This window comes from Lolium rigidum, chromosome 4, assembly GCF_022539505.1.
Source record: "Lolium rigidum isolate FL_2022 chromosome 4, APGP_CSIRO_Lrig_0.1, whole genome shotgun sequence".
NCBI classification, from domain to species: Eukaryota; Viridiplantae; Streptophyta; class Magnoliopsida; order Poales; family Poaceae; genus Lolium; species Lolium rigidum.
The window spans coordinates 272,309,776-272,325,865 of NC_061511.1; the positions used below are offsets into that span (position 1 = coordinate 272,309,776).

A 16,090-nucleotide genomic window follows, 5' to 3' on the forward strand; every position below is an offset into this window, starting at 1 on the left:
GAAGGAGGTGAGCAAATTAATGGTTCCTTCATTCTTTGAATTCATGTTATATATTTGTTAACTCTCCAAGGGTGTGTCACTTCACTCAATTACATGTTCTCTTTTGCAGGAAGTCGGGACGGAGCGAAGCCTAACGTCTTTGCCGTGCTAAAGAAGATGAAGCAAAGGAAGACGCCCGATCTCGAGACGGGGTCCGTGTGGGTTAACCCGCAATCCGAGACCCAGTGCACGTCGTATGTCTCCAAGTTCAAGCGGAAGTACGGCGAGGAGGCCAATCCAGAGGCCGAGGACTTTGACCACGAGGTCGCGGTGCTTGCGGGAGAAGGCTTGAAGCATGGCCGCCTATGGTTTGGTGACGGGTGCGTCGACCCGGCGAGGGTTCCCTCTCTCCGCCGGATCCGTCGTGGTCGTAAGAGCGGCCAGCCCGAGGTAGAGCCCCGGCCACGGGCTTCGGATCTAGCCGTCGAGCGGTTACGGGTATGTTCTTCCTCGGGTCTCTACATTTCCTTTACATGCTTTCCATTGAAATGTTAATGACATCGCGGCAACACAACGTAGGAGGAGATGGCAGCGAAGGAGCAGGCGGCCCGGGAGCACGCACGGAACATGGAGCGGCGGATCTCAGAGTACCAGCAGCGAGCGGCAGACACGGATGATGCGAGCGAGATGCAACGAAGCAGCAGAGATGATGCAGCGAGCAGCGAGCACGGATGAGCTGGCCGATGAGCCGGACGGCTCTGTCTACTCCACCGGGGAGTCTTCCTCCTCCACCTTACTCCATGTGGATGCCGCCACCGCCCACTCGGACCCCGGGGACACCTATCACCGTCAACAACATGAACATCATCCGGAGCATGAACCGCGGTGAGTCCTCTTGTGCCCAACCCGCTACTTGTTCAAGTGTTCAATATGCAAATGCAAATGTTCATTCCATCAACATGCTTATAGATTATATGTCACAAGGCAATGACGATGAGGCCGGCGGAAGCGGAGGAGGACAAGGTTGATGGCATGGTCTTCGTGCGCTTTGTCGGATTGTATGCTTGTAATGGATTGTAATATTGAACATTGCACTATGGACTCTATGTAACTTGTGTGGATGGACTATGGACTCTATGTAACGGATTGTATGCATGAACTATGTGTGCTCGACGTATTTGTGGTGTTGTTGATGTGTTTGGTGATCATATATTGATATATATGCTATATTTGTGAAATGCAATATTTGAACTGCAGGGAATAAGCAAAAAACAGCAAAAAAATGAAAAAATCAGGCCCCTTTGCCGTGTGTGTGCACACGGCAAAGGGCATTTGGTCACTTTGCCGTGTGCACACGCACGGCAAAGGAGCCACGTGGCGCAAGCCTGTGCTCCTGGGAGCTCCTGGAGGCGTGCTCGCAGGGGGCTTTGCCGTGCGGGGAAGGGGCGCGGGCGCACGGCAAAGATCAATGCACGGCACGGAGAAGCGCACGGCAAAGAATTATGGGCACGGCAAAGTATTGGGCGCACGGCAAAGAGGGGTCGCACGGCAACGACTCGAGCGCACGGCAACGAGCGCGCGCACGGCAAACGCTCGAGCGCACGGCAGCGAGCGCGCGCACGGCAACGAGCCTTTGCCGTGCGGTTTGGTCGAGCGCACGGCAATGTTGTCTTTGCCGTCGGGGACAATGCCGTGCAGACGTTGCCGTGCGTCGACGCACGGCAAAGCCTTTGCCGTGCAAAATAGGCTCTTTGCCGTGCGATCGGTCGCACGGCAACGCCTGTTTCTCCCGTAGTGACTGGAGTACCCAGCCGGTGCCACATCGCTGAAAAAACGTCAAGGTGCGACCGGCCGCGAACCCAAGGAAGAAGAAGAAAAGGAGGGTTAGCGACGGGTTGTTATGCAGTTGTTGCACCCAATTAATCAGAGAACACAACCATTAACCAATTGGTGGGACTCCTGTCAACAGTGGTAGGACACACTAGAACTGCATGCCCTGCCCAGTCAGTGTGCACAACTTTTGCATCAATGGAAGATATGGAAAAAAACGTATGGGTAAATTAGCATGGCACTAGAGAAAGAGACTCTGTCTTAGACTCTTAGCTATACATAACTAGTTAGTTAGTTAAACCTTCTGACTTTGGAAAAGTTGGTTGAAGGAAGCGGCCATTGAGCTGACATGCATGCTCACACCAGACAAGTCGAGACTTCATATGCAAGCTTTGTTAGTTTGCTGGTTTGTGTATGGTTGAGAAATGCTTCATTTTCCACACAATAAATTTGGTTTCTCAACCAACTCAAATATTTGTATTTTTATAGTTTATTAAGTGTTGAAACTAGCTATCCAGAAATATCATTTTCAGTGCGTTTAAGATATATATTACTTTCGTTGTGGAAAACATATACTTGTTGTACAATATTTTCCCGCAGAAAAAATAGCCAATATTGCAGGTGCAGCTTCTGGGTGCATGGGGTGCAAGTTTTTTGATCAGCTACTTTTTATTTCTAAAGGAAATGGAAAATGGAAACAGATGTGATCCGGCAGCAAATAAAATTCAAGTTTACTAATATTTTGAACCAAGCCGTTTTTCAAAATTTACCGTGATCGGTTTTGTTTTTAAAAGGGTTATTCACTGTCCCATGCAGTAATAGATGCACCAAGACAGAGAATGAGACTGCCGGGCGCCGTCTAGGCTTTACCATGCGGCTGATAGCGCGGGCAGAATAAAACGCAGGAAGAAAGCGACGTGCACCTAAAGGAGAGCACCGTATATCTAACAAGAAGAAGGTTTGTGACGTTGGTGAGAGAAACATATGTGATGACCATGCGTACACAATAATACTCTAGATGAAATTTGCATAAAAATACTCTACCCAATCGTGAGAGGGAGAAATGGAAGAAGAGAGGAGGATGAAGAAGGGGAATCACTTTGTGGGATGGAGGCGAAGGCTCCGAGGAGCATTGCGAGAGCGAACATGGAGGCAACACCTTGGCTCGCCATTGGTAGACTCTCTCTGTCTATGTGGCTATGTGTGTGATACCAAGACCAAGACGTCTTTCTTCCTCACTCTAAAGCTCTCCTTGGTTGTTTTCTGCTGAAGCCACCACCGGTGGCCTGCCCCTTATATAGGATCCGAGGAGACAGAGTTTGGTCCAATCCACTCGTGAGCGCAGGCCCAACGTCTCCAGCGACATTTATTTAGCCTCTTGCGATTGACTACCTAGGCCGTTTGCATGCGTCACCCGTCTCAGCAGTGTCTGGTGGCCAGAGGTTATCCGGTACACTACGTTGTTGCAGTTGCAGGTTGGGGGCCGGGATAGTTCAGAGTAGTAGCACCAAATAACTTATGAAATGATAAAGTTTGAATTTTGGACTCTAGGCATGATGTACCATGACAGTGAAGTTTTTAGGTCAATTGTGGTCGCGCCGTGTATATACCGGATATGTTCACGTCTTACTCAACGACATTCGGAGTCGGGTTTTTTCACGGAAGGATTGTGTTCTCGGGAACCCGACACGGCTGGCTAACGTAAGAAGAATTGACAGTAGATATTTGTTGACATTGGTTTATTTTCTTATCTTGAAGGCGACACAACTTTCGTAAGAAGAATTGACGCTGCAGTCATGTTGGTGTCGATTTTTTTTTTCTCTTGAAATCGACGCGACTTCCGTGAGTAGAATTGACGCTACGGTCTTGTTGGTTTTTGTTGTTTTTATATCTTGAAGTGGCATGTAGTAAGAAAATATTTTTGGCTATGTATGCCATCGCGATCGCTCTAAAGTGATTTGCAGTGAGACAGAAGCCTCCCTAATTTGTCACTATATTTTACTGTCTCCTATCCGGATGTACAATTAATTACTCTTATTTTTATGTATCACTACTTTTATGGATATATTGTGGGAAATCAGTAATTGGGGTTATCATAAGAAAATATGTGTTTTTGGTGTACCTAATTATTAAAGAGTTGGTCACACATGTACCAAAGAATTACTTGAACCACTTTGATTAAGCATGGCTGTATGCGTATCCTGTGAGAAGACCAGATCCTCTTAGCTAGCCTTTGTCCGTGGCTTTGTTTATAAAGCTGGGTATAGGGCCTTACGTTTAAAAACTCAGCTAGCCCTTAGACTTATTTTCTCGGAGGAGATTAATTTTGACTCCATCATCAGCCTTCAAATTTCAAAAGAGATTTTTTTATTTAGAAATTGCCATGGAAACACAACAGTACGGCATAGAAAGCGCACCATACATATGTGAGCTTTTTAGTGTAAACATGCGTGGTTCTTCCTTAACAACCTCAAGAACAAACCAAGTCTCTCCTATCCAACTGCATGCATGTTCTGTATATGGATCCAGATCCGGCTGTTAACAGTATATATGCTGTTGCTGTCAGGGCGAGTCAGGTTATGCAACTGCTTTCTAGTAGTATACAGGAGAAAGTTCTAGTAATGAAGAGATAATATTAGGTGCACCAAATGTGTAGCTTACAGTTAATACGAGTATAAAACAACGAACGATTCGACTTGTAATATTTCGGTGAAGGAATCATTCTACTAATATGTGCATTTAAGAACAGGTCATGTCTAGGACGGATCAGCTAGCATGTAGCAAGGAGATATTGGTGTGAGTTAACATGAATGATGGGGAATTTCTTATTGGTGGCTTCGCAGCCAATCCTTTTGACAAGTATAACCTGCACACTTTCGATGGATATTTTGAACAGGTCAATTCATCGATGCGAAATTGTTTCTTTTCTGATATAGTCGAGAATACGGAACTTGACTAACTAAACCTCTCGCCTTTGCAAGATCCATGCCCATCAATTTTCGAAAGGGATTGCTGCATTTTGTCGAAAACACACGGCCCACCGAACTTAAGGTAGAAGAAAATACACGGGCACAAAACACAAGCATGTGTATATCCAAGCAACATATATGCCATGTAATGTGCTTACAGCTTAATTGATCGGTGCTGGCCAACAAATTAGCGTTGATGGAGTTGGTTATCTTGCGCTTTTCCTTAATTTTGTCCATGTGGGCACCAATTCAGGTCACCAGTCCCGGCCCCAGCCGCTTGTTCTATCCTGGGGCTAGCTCCGTATATATGGATGGGAACCTGCCTGCAGCCTAATTGGATTAGATGGCGAGGGCCACATGGAAAAGTGCACTTTATCCATATTTCTGAGCTTATGTGGACACTGGGGAACATGTCCTGCGTTCTGGCAAATAGTGCGTGGCATCCTGGATACATGCATGTGTGTTTCATCGTGCACGGCCGGCTGCCTAGCTACCTGACTTGGCTCTAATCATTAGGATCGTATCAGCTGTGTTGGTTTCATCCGTATGAATCGATCAAGTCGCCGTGGGGAAGGGAGGCGTTAATGTATCGATTTTATATTCGTTGTGGGTTTCGTAGACTCGTAGTAGTGTCATTTTTTCATATTCTTTGGATCAGCATCGATCCAGTCATCCATCACTTGCTGAATGCGGATTAAATTGGGTTCCTGTTTCAACTATGCACACCTTACTTGCCAGAACGATACTTAACTCGAATGTGTGCAAAGTGCACTAGTGGAGAAGAGGCCTTTGGTCCCAAGCAAATGTCCCAGTGCTGAACCAAACCGGGTCCAATGGTGGCATTGGTCCCGGTTCGTTTCTGCCCATGACGACCCCACCCGCTGGAGCTTGTCCGGTAGTGGCCTTTGGACCCGGTTTGTATTACAAACCGGGACTAAAGGGTCCACGGCAGGCGCGACAGAGCCGTGTCGGCCGTGGAAGCCTTTAGTCCGGTTTGTATTACAAACCGGGTCCAAGCTCCACCCTCTGGACCCGGTTTGTGTTACAAACCGGGACAAGGTCCCCAATCTGGCTATATTACCTTGCCCTGCCCAAGTGTGAGCCACACTTGGCCATTTTTTCACTTTCTTCACAAGAGGGTGTATTGCTCTCCTCTCTTCTTCACATGCACAAGAGGTGTTTGATGAAATGCTTAAGAGGATTTGCCACTTGAGTTTACACAAATCAAGCCACACTTAACTTGTTTTTTTTCTTCTTCATCGAGGTTAACAACTTTATCCTTTTCATCTGTAATTGATAAAATGCATGTGTATATATACATCGTGATGTTACGTAATGGTTTTGATCAGCTAAATTATATCATGCGGATGAATCGGCAATGGATGTACATTGACCGACGGTTTGACGAGTTCACTTCGGGCCTGGATAATTTTATGGCCGTGGCGGAGGCAAACAAACATGGTGGCTTCATGTATTGTCCATGTGTGAACTGCAAGAATACCGTAAATTACGCTCACTCGAGTCTCATTCACAACCACCTTCTGCGATCCGGTTTCATGCCCAGTTAGTATTGTTGGACCAAGCACGGAGAAAGAGGGGTTATGATGGAAGACAATGAAGAAGAGGAAGAGGATGATGACGGTTATCCCAATTTCCTTGAATACGATGATACTGCAGAAGGCAATGAAGACAATGAAGTAGAAGATCAAGAGGCACCGAGATGAGCCTGTCGATGATGATCTTGGTCGGGCCATTGCTGATGCAAGGAGAGAATGTGAAGCTGAAAAGGAAAGGTTGGCCTTCGACAAGATGATAGAAGATCACAACAAATTGTTATACCCAACTTGCGAAGATGGCCATAAAAAGCTAGGCGAGCACTGCTGGAATTGTTGCAATGGAAGGCGGAGAACGGTGTCAATGACTCGGGATTTGGAAAGTTGCTCGACAATAATTAAGAGGAAGCTTCCAAGGGGTAACGAATTGCCCGCCGGTACGTACGAAGCGAAGAAGATTGTCCGCCCTCTAGGATTAGATGTGCAAAAGATACATGCATGCATTAATGATCGCATCCTCTACCGCGGTGAGTACGAGAATTTGGATGCATGTCCGGTGTGCACTTGCATTGCGGTATAAGATCGGACGAGATGACCCTGGTGATGTTGAGGGCGAGCGCCCCAAGAAGAGGGTTCTCGCCAAGGTTATGTGGTATGCTCCTATAATACCACGGCTGAAACGCTTGTTCGGAAATAAAGAGCACGCTAGGTTGTTGCGATGGCACAAAGAAGACCGTAAGAAAGACGTGATGTTGAGGCACCTGGCTGATGGATCCCAATGGAGAAAAATCGATAGAGAGTTCCCAAACTTTGCACGGGATGCAAGGAACTTAAGGTTTGGTCTAAGTACGGATGGCATGAATCCTTTTGGAGAGCGGAGCTGCAGCCATAGCACTCGGCTCTGTGACTCTTTGTATATATAACCTTCCTCCTTGGTTGTGCATGAAGCGGAAGTTCATTATGATGCCGGTGCTCATACAAGGCCCGAAGCAACCCGGGAACGACATTGATGTGTACCTGAAGCCATTAGTCGAAGAACTTCTACAGCTGTGGTCCCTAGCGGGTGTACGTGTGTGGGACGAGCACAAGCAGGAGGAATTTGACCTAAGAGCGATGCTTTTCGTAACCATCAATGGCTGGCCTGCTCTTGGTAACATTTCAGGACAGTCAAACAAGGGATACAATGCATGCACGCACTGTTTACATGAGCTCGAAGGTGATTATTTGGAAAAAGGTCAGAAGGTCGTGTACCTGGGGCCTCGACAAAGCTGTCATCAGTTGCTACTGCCTGTAAGTGATTTATTTGTGTAATTAAGTTTGTAGCTCATTCATTTGCACTAACAATTATCCTCATTATATTCTTTGTGTACGCTATACATTTAATTATGCGAGAATGAAGAAGCTGGAATACAAAAGAGGCAAGCTCGTACCGCCGGGGTTCATAGACCCAAACACGAGTTCATGAAGTTACGGTTCGACGAGTACCCCAAGGACACGAGAGGACAATATCGTAATGTTTTTAGAGAAGCAAGCGGACAAGGAGGATATATTCTTTCCCTACAACTTCAAGTGAGTGTTATATATAACATACATTATGCTTGTGCACCTTCCACTTTATTCTCGTAATCATTGAGCTATGCTTGTGCAGATTCCACTTTATTCTCCTAATCATTGATCTTCCCCTTGGAGTTGTAAAAGTTATGGACTCGAAACGTAAAGAATATGCGGAATGGGCGGACATGGCTGCCATCCTCCGAGGTAGTTTCAATCAATTTCGTATTGGCATCTTCATCTCGTTCTAATTCGAAGATATCATCAACTAATCAATTACTCATTTACTCATTATTTTTTGCCGGGCAGGGCTTGGAAACGGTTCATCAATACTGTTCCGGGTAAATGGAAACCGAAGCTTACATTTGAAGATTACCCTGTAAGTAGTACTATATATATAGCTATGTCGTGAAACTTTATATATGATATTTACTTTCAATACGATGCTTGATTATTAGTTTGATCGAACTATTTTTTCGTAAAGTGTATGAGGCGGGAACCGGGGAATAACTTATGTGGATACTACGTCCGCACCTTCATGCGTGACATGGCCTGTCCCAAGGGTGGGGATGCCCGTATACACCACACTCGTGTACGATAACAAAATTTCACAATTAATCTTAATTAGTACCATCTATTGTATTGAGTTCCATTCATATATTGATCTCCCTTTTTAAATATAGATGACACGCCCGCGGAACACTCTCATAACGGAGGATCAAATAAAAGCAATTCAACAGGAAATCGCGGGATTCTTTATTACCGAGGCCCTTACCCCAGGTGGAGAGCACTATCGGCGGATCGTGACGGGGGATGAAATCCGTCGAGGAGATGTTGTATTATAAATATGCATGCATTACGTGTACTGTTGACGATGTCGTGTACTGTTGACGATGTCTATATATATTCATGACGATTTTTTGTGGTTTCTTGAATGATATATATGCATTGCTGAAACTCGCCGCGGCGGAGAAACGCCCTGTTTCTATGCCGCAGCGAGAAACGCCTGGTACAGCCTAAACCTCGTGCCGCGGCGGAGAAATAGCAATTCTCGCCGCGGCGAGAAGCCTAGGCCCGGTTCGTACCACGAACCGGGATCAAAGGCCTTCCACCGCGAGCTCCCTGGCCGCACCACGTGTCGAGGCCTTTAGGCCCGGTTCAACTTTGAACCGGGACTAAAGGGTACCCCCTTTAGTCCCGCCCAATTGGTCCTGGTTTGGGAACCGGGACTGAAGGCCCAAATGGACCCGGCCTACTGCCCCTTTTTCTACTAGTGGTGTGTCGAACGAGGAGGATGATGTGTCTTTGCTAGCGATGTGGCGAGCCTTTTCCTCGTCGAGGTGAGTGGTCGTGTCGTTGTGGTTCGACTGCCTTTTCTGCTCCTCGGTTCTCGTCCGTGTCGAGCACTGCTCCTACCAAACCTAGGCCTGCGTTGGCCGCTCTGTGAACCACGGCCCGAGGACAGGGGCGGGCCCACTTCAATTCAAGGGTATTCAAATGAATATCCAAACATTTGGAAAAGTATACTAATATATGAATGTTCTACGAAATATATAAAATGTAAAACATCCCAATTTTGACTTGTATGGTGAAGTAGATCTAATGGTTTGGATGAGAGCTTTTATTCATTGGGTCCTAAGTTCAAGCCCCATGTAAAGCATTTTGTTCCTCTAATTTAGATTTTCATGTATTTGTTGTTATAGAAAACTCATATAGTGTTTGTTCTGCTCTTACATTTTTAAGCTAACTCCAATTATTAGAAATTTGTAAGAATTTACATACTCGATGCTCATTTTGGTAAATTCATACATATGTTTCTCAAGCACAAATATCTTTCATTACGAGGGTTTCTCAAGCAAATATGACATATGCGTCATTCAGTATTTCACTGGTTCGTACTCAAATATGAGATATGTGTGATCACTAATTTGTATTCAAAGCATTTTATAATTTTGAATACCCATACTCAAAATTCTGGGCCTGCCCCTGCCCCTTCCCGAGGATCATTCTAGCAAGTACGTTGTGGCCGCGAAGATGGCACCTTGCAGCGTCTCGGTCACCAGTTTGCCCAGCGTGTCTTCCGTAAAGGTTGATTTGCGTACGCGCCTGTCACCCTCGCGTACGCGAGGTAGGCATGAGCCCCGCTTGTGCGCGCCACCTCTGCCAGTAACCTTGTCACACCTGATGCAGAAGAGCTGAGAGAAGATAGTTCTACACATCGCGCACTTGACTTGTCAGCGTGCCGCTTGCGCCAAGAAGGCCCGCTTGGATCTTAAGCAAAGCTTGATGCTTTTGACAAAGAAGCTTGTGGTAGGCCATCAGCCTACGTCGAGCTTTCCGGGATAGGGGTTGAATCATTTACTTATGTTTTTGCCTTCTCCATCCGCGTTTTTGTTGCTAGTACATGGCTCAACGACCGAGTCCACGAAATGTGCCGAAGGTGCTCTGCTGTAGCAGTTTTCATGTTCTTCAAAGATGTCATCGTGGTCCCATACAAGATCGTTCGGACACCACGATATGGTGGGCGTCGCAGTCGACATAGTACATCGAAGTTGGGGTGGATTTCAGCTCACTTGAGGAGCCGACACAGGATGTCACATGGGATGCCGGGATAAGCGATGTTGATGTCGATTTCGTTGTAGCCAAACGGATCAGATCCGTGAGTCGAAGGGTGCCCACCAGTCTGACGTGGAACCGCAGATCAGCGAGCCCCAGATCGAGTCCCCCGTGGAAGGAGTTTAAGGCCGCTCGTTGGGCCGGTGAGTGCTGCGTGAAGATGAAAGATCTGAAGCAGATCTATTCCCCCTCGACTGCCGAGTCGTAGATCGTAAAGTTCGGAGCCAAAGAAGCCATGACTCCAGCGCACACGTTTCTCACAAACGGTGCCAATTAACGCGGGCGTACCACGACAACGCCCATGTATTATGACTTGGTTTTAGGGAAGAAGGCACAATGGTGGTTTCATCGGCGTACAAACAACACAAGGGACATGATGTACCCAGCTTCAGGCCCAGGAGGGAAAACCCTACGTGTTTCTTGTATGTTCATGATGATGGTTAGGGTTAGAATGTCACCATGATGGTTATGGTGCTCTTTCTATATTGTGTATCCTCCTCCACGTCGATCCTTCCTGGCCATTATAAAGGGATCCATTTCTCAGGACTCTGGGTCGGTTACATGTTAGGCCTCTCTTGTATGGGCTAGTTCTTCTATCGCACGCCAAGTTCCTAGGCTTCGGCAGCCAATGCATCCCGGGCTTCATGGGCCTCTAATTGGACTACACCATGTATGGTAATGGTGGGTACCCGACAGGGTATGCCCATGTCATGGGGACTCCCAAAAAGGTGAATCTTCCCATTGCTAATAGAGATGGTGGTAGAAGCTATTTACACGGAATCTATTTATGCGAGGTAAATTTCTTTGAGCTCACAACTTTGCAAGGTGTTGTGGAATCTATTTATGCGGCTTTGGTTTACATTTTTCTTGTTCTTGTGACGAGATCTATAGATTTGGTTGCTCACGAACTCTTTCTTTTCTCACATTTCAATTATGTGAGTGAAACACACACTAGTGGAAAACATGGATTTAGTCCCGGTTGTGCAATCGGGACTGGACAATCGGGACTAAAGCCCTCTACTTTAGTCTCGGTTAACCGGGACGAAAAGGTCCTCCACGTGGTGCGGCCAGGGGGCTCGTGGTGGAGGACCTTTGGTCCCGGTTCGTCTTACGAACCGGGATTAAAAGGTCTATGTCGCAGCAAAGAAAATGGTTGTTTCTCTGTTGCGGCGGAGATTTAGGGTGGAGCAGCGTTTCTTTGCCGCGGTATAGAAACTGGTCGTTTCTCTGCCGCGGCAGAGTTTCAAAGTTTTATGTTATTCATTAAAATCTGCAATGCATACATCATTCAAGAAACCACAAACCTCTTCATGAATATGTATACATCGTCATGAAATACAGTACACGTAAATCATGTTTCACAATATAAAGTTGATCCTCTTTATTATATCTATTTAAAATCCCTAATGTCATATATGAACTCCCGATGGTATGATCCAGTTGGAGCTATGACCTCCCTAACTAAGAATCCCGCAAATTCCTCTTGAATTGCTCGGATGCGATCCACCATTAGGAGAGAGTCTTGAACGCGGTACATCTAACTTTTAAAAACGGAGATCAATATGTATGAATGGAACTCAATACAACTGATGGTAAGAAAAATAAGATTGTGAAATATTGTTCACGTACATGAAGGGCATGTATAGACGTCTCCGGGTCCCAGTGGCAGGCCATCTCGCGAATGAATTAACTCGTAGACGTAGTATCCACATAAGTTCTTTCCGTTTTCCTGCTTCAAACACTTCACAAAAAATAGTTCGATGAAACTAATAATCAAGCATGATAATACATGGCATTGAATCTTCTGCACGTCTAATCCTAGAGGGCATGCATCTAAATTCTCGGATTCACCGCGGTAGAGGATGCAGTCATTAAAGTATGCATGTATCTTCTGCACGTCTAATCCTAGAGGGCAGATAACTTTTTTCGCTTCGTACGTACTGGCGGGCAATTCGTTACCCCTTGGAAGCCACTTCTTAATTATTTTCAGCAACTTTTCAAACTCCGAGTGAGTCACACCGTTCTTTGTCTTCCATTGCAAAAATTTCAGTGTGCTACCTAGCTTTTTCTGGCCATGTTCGCAAGTTGGATACAATAATTTGTTGTGATCCTCTAACATCTAGTCGAAGTTCAACCTTTCCTTTTCAGTTTCACGGTCTCTCCTTGTATCAGCAATGGCCCGACCAAGATCATCAACAGGCTCATCTGATGCCTCTTGATCTTCTGCTTCATTGTCGTCATTGTCTTCTGATGGAAAACAATCCCCCTTTGCAGTATCACCATATTCAGGGAACATGGGATAGTTGTCATCATCATCATCTTCTTCATTGTCTTCCATCATAACCCCTATTTCTTCGTGCTTGGTCCAACAATTGTAGTGGGGCATGAAACTGGACCGCAACAGGTGGGTGTGAAGGGTACTCGAGGAAGAGTAATTTATGTTATTTTGACAGTTAACACATGGACAATATATAAAACCATCCAGTTTTTTTTCCTCGGCCACATCGATAAAAAAAATTCAGGCCCGAAGTGAACTCGTGAAGCCATCGATCCATTGCCGATTCATCTGCATGATATAATTAAGCTTATCAAAAACCATTAGAAAACATCTTGATTAGTGAAGCGATGTATATATATACACATGCACTTTATCAATGACGGATGATAGGATAAAGTTGTTAACCTCGATCGAGAAGAAAAAAGAGAGGAGAAAGCTTAAATGTGGCTTGTTTTATGTGAACTCAAAGTGGCAAAAGCTCTTAGTCATATCATCTAGCACCTCTTGTGCATAAGAAGAGAGAGCAAAGCAACATACACCTCTTGTGCTAAGAAGTGGAAAACGCTAATTGTGGTTCACACTTGGGCAGAGCAGGGATGTATATATATAGAGATGGGCATTCGGTCCCATTTTGTAATACAAATCGGATCTAAAGGTGCACGGGCAGTGGCGCGCCCTGACGCAAGACCTTTAGTCCCGATTTGTATTAGGAATCGGGACCAAAGGTCCCAAACGAACTAGAACTAGAGGGTGGCGTCGCCCCGCGCCGGTCGAACCGGGACCAATGCCCCCTACTGGTCCCGGTTTGTTTTTAAACCGAAACTAAAACTCCCACGGGCTTTGGAGGAAAGCCATATTTTCTACTAGTAACACTATGCATGTGCAATGGACAACCTTGATTTGCTACGCCTAAAGAAAAAAAGATTAGAAGTTTCCAACTTTGTTCCTATGCCATCTTCTGCTCTTCCAGCAAGGCGTATAGAAGAAAGGTCTGCGAGCTTTCTCTTGAAAAGGGAACAGCAAATTGCGTGAATCAGCTCTGGCCCTATTCTCAAGTTGATCAAGAAAAGAAGTCTAGTGGAAATTGTTTATCGCCAGCATAAACAACAGTCCAGACGTTATACATACTCAAACTCAAGTGAGAGGCCCTTTCATCTTTTCTCTTGCTTATATGGCCGGCTGGGCACCTTGTCCCGTCATGAGTGGAAGAAAGATGGATGGCTACAGGCCGGTGATTAGAACGGATCGTCGTTGCGTTGCTGGAATTCTCTGGTCCTTCTTCCGTCCATCCGGCGGCTCCTAATCCTTTTGCTCTCCTGATCCGCCTTTTTCACATGTCCTTTTACTCTCTTGAACTTCATGGCATCTTCTCTAAATCCCTGCTGATGTGTCCTCGGAGCAAACAGCAGCAGGTTGAGGCTTAGGCTAGACAGAGATTCTAGTATCATCATCTTGTTGAACAAAACAAAATTTGCAGGTCCACACAGGCCGGCCGTTACTAACTGTACATAGAGATAAGACCAGATCTCTCCATCTCACATTCCTCGATGTATGAATTAAATGAGGTACATCTATAAAGCTTGGATGGATAATTATCTTTCCTAGTCACCAGAAAAGAAATAAAAGGCTCTCATCTTCTAGAGATATAAAAAAGCTAGTCACTAGAGTATACATATTTTTGTTGCAAAATAAACTTATAGCCACTTGATATACTGAAAGTGAGGTTGTGATCACTTGAAGAAAGAGATGAAAGTGAACCGGGAAGAGGATATATAACGGAATGTCGTACTTGGGAACATGATTAAACCAGGACCCACAACTGTTACCTGATAAGCGCTGAAGTTATTGGCTAAGCTCGACTGGTCGGATCGATCGATCTCGCATATTTCCCGGCAAAGCAGATGGAGAGCCAGTAAGGTTAGCTAACCCATCAGGATTCGCGGCTAGAATTCGGATTGAAGTAGACCAGGCCGGCAAGGCGGCAAGCTGCGTCTAATCGACCGTTTACTTTTCACGGAAAAATCTTTTCTTTCCTATCACCTTCATTGATCGATTCATTCATTCATTCGAGTGAGAGTTCCAGAAATTCCGATCTCTTCTCGTGTTCCTTACTCCAGTGGATCTCCTTTCACGGATAAGCCACGAAAACAACTTGAAGCCCCTGTGCGTGCTCGTGGATAAGTTGTGATAAGATTTCCGTGTCATTTTTACCACACATTTGATTATATCCTCAAACACTGAAGCAATACTGCAGGCGTTATTGCTGTGTATCTACGGCGGCCCCTAAAGTACCTCACTTCGAGATATGTATATATATCCGTAACTTAAGAAATGTGCATGTTGGTTTCCATATGGATATCCATACTGTATAGGCTTACGTGAGATCTTTACATTGGTTTCCACATGTATATGCATGTGTACGGTACGTACCGTATACATGCATTTGTGCCGTATGCGAGCATGCATCGTGGTGTGCTTATGTGTATCTTGGAGATATCTTTATATATATATCAATATACTCATAATATACAACACTGTATATTACACGTACGAATTCACTTGTATTCTAAAAAAAATTATTATTTGCTGGATGTCGACGTGTCTCAGCAGCCACAAATAAGAAACTTGGACCCAGATGAATAGAAAGGATAAGATCTCCGTCTCATCTTTGTCTAACTGAATTGTATGTGCGCAAAATTAATGGACATGTATGATCGACTGCGCGGTCGCTAGAAGACTGCGAGGGACGTTTTTGTTGCCCTGCGTGGATCTATGTAGAGCCTATACGCAAGCTATATGTTCTTTCCTTCTTGTCATCCTGCATAGGTGTCATACCACGCGCTGCCTCTCCTACAGGCCATGACGACGTACAGTGTCTCCGAAGAAGGGAAATGTGAAACGAATACTGAAGGTTATCATCGATAGGGAGCAGCTAGCTCGTGTGCATTATTTTTCAAGCACGTAAACATCGATCGATATCAGCTCATGAAAATGCTTACAAGCATTCACTTCTATTGATTAAGCGGCATGTAGCAGTGCAAAGTAGTATATATTGATTGTTGACGTTACTCGATTCCTGGCTAGTCAAACTGGTGCCGTGTGGCACGACATGTGGAAACTTATAGAAAAACCAAACCCCAGAAAATGTGTAGTTTTCCATGTTGCAATCCAACTTCCGTATAAACACATTAATATAACTTACCCCAAAACCCAATAATGCTCTAAAATGAGAGGTTGGCCTTTTGGGCCCCGCTTTGTCTATGCTTGGGTTGGGTGACTTGGGTGGTGACTCTGTCTCTAGAGAGCCTCACGGC

At 45.4% G+C, this 16,090-nt stretch overlaps 1 long non-coding RNA gene across 2 annotated transcripts; it reads right to left on the reverse strand.

Annotated features, from left to right (window-relative positions):
* Positions 1–13,920: 13,920 nt before the first annotated feature.
* On the reverse strand, positions 13,921–14,839 carry LOC124650589. 2 transcript variants are annotated; one of them, XR_006987051.1, is made up of 2 exons: positions 14,603–14,839; positions 13,921–14,158 (listed from the first exon to the last, which is right to left on the reverse strand). It is a non-coding gene; the product is annotated as an uncharacterized LOC124650589 (long non-coding RNA). The 2 variants fall into 2 exon arrangements; XR_006987050.1 differs by having other exon boundaries at positions 13,921–14,201.
* Positions 14,840–16,090: the final 1,251 nt, after the last annotated feature.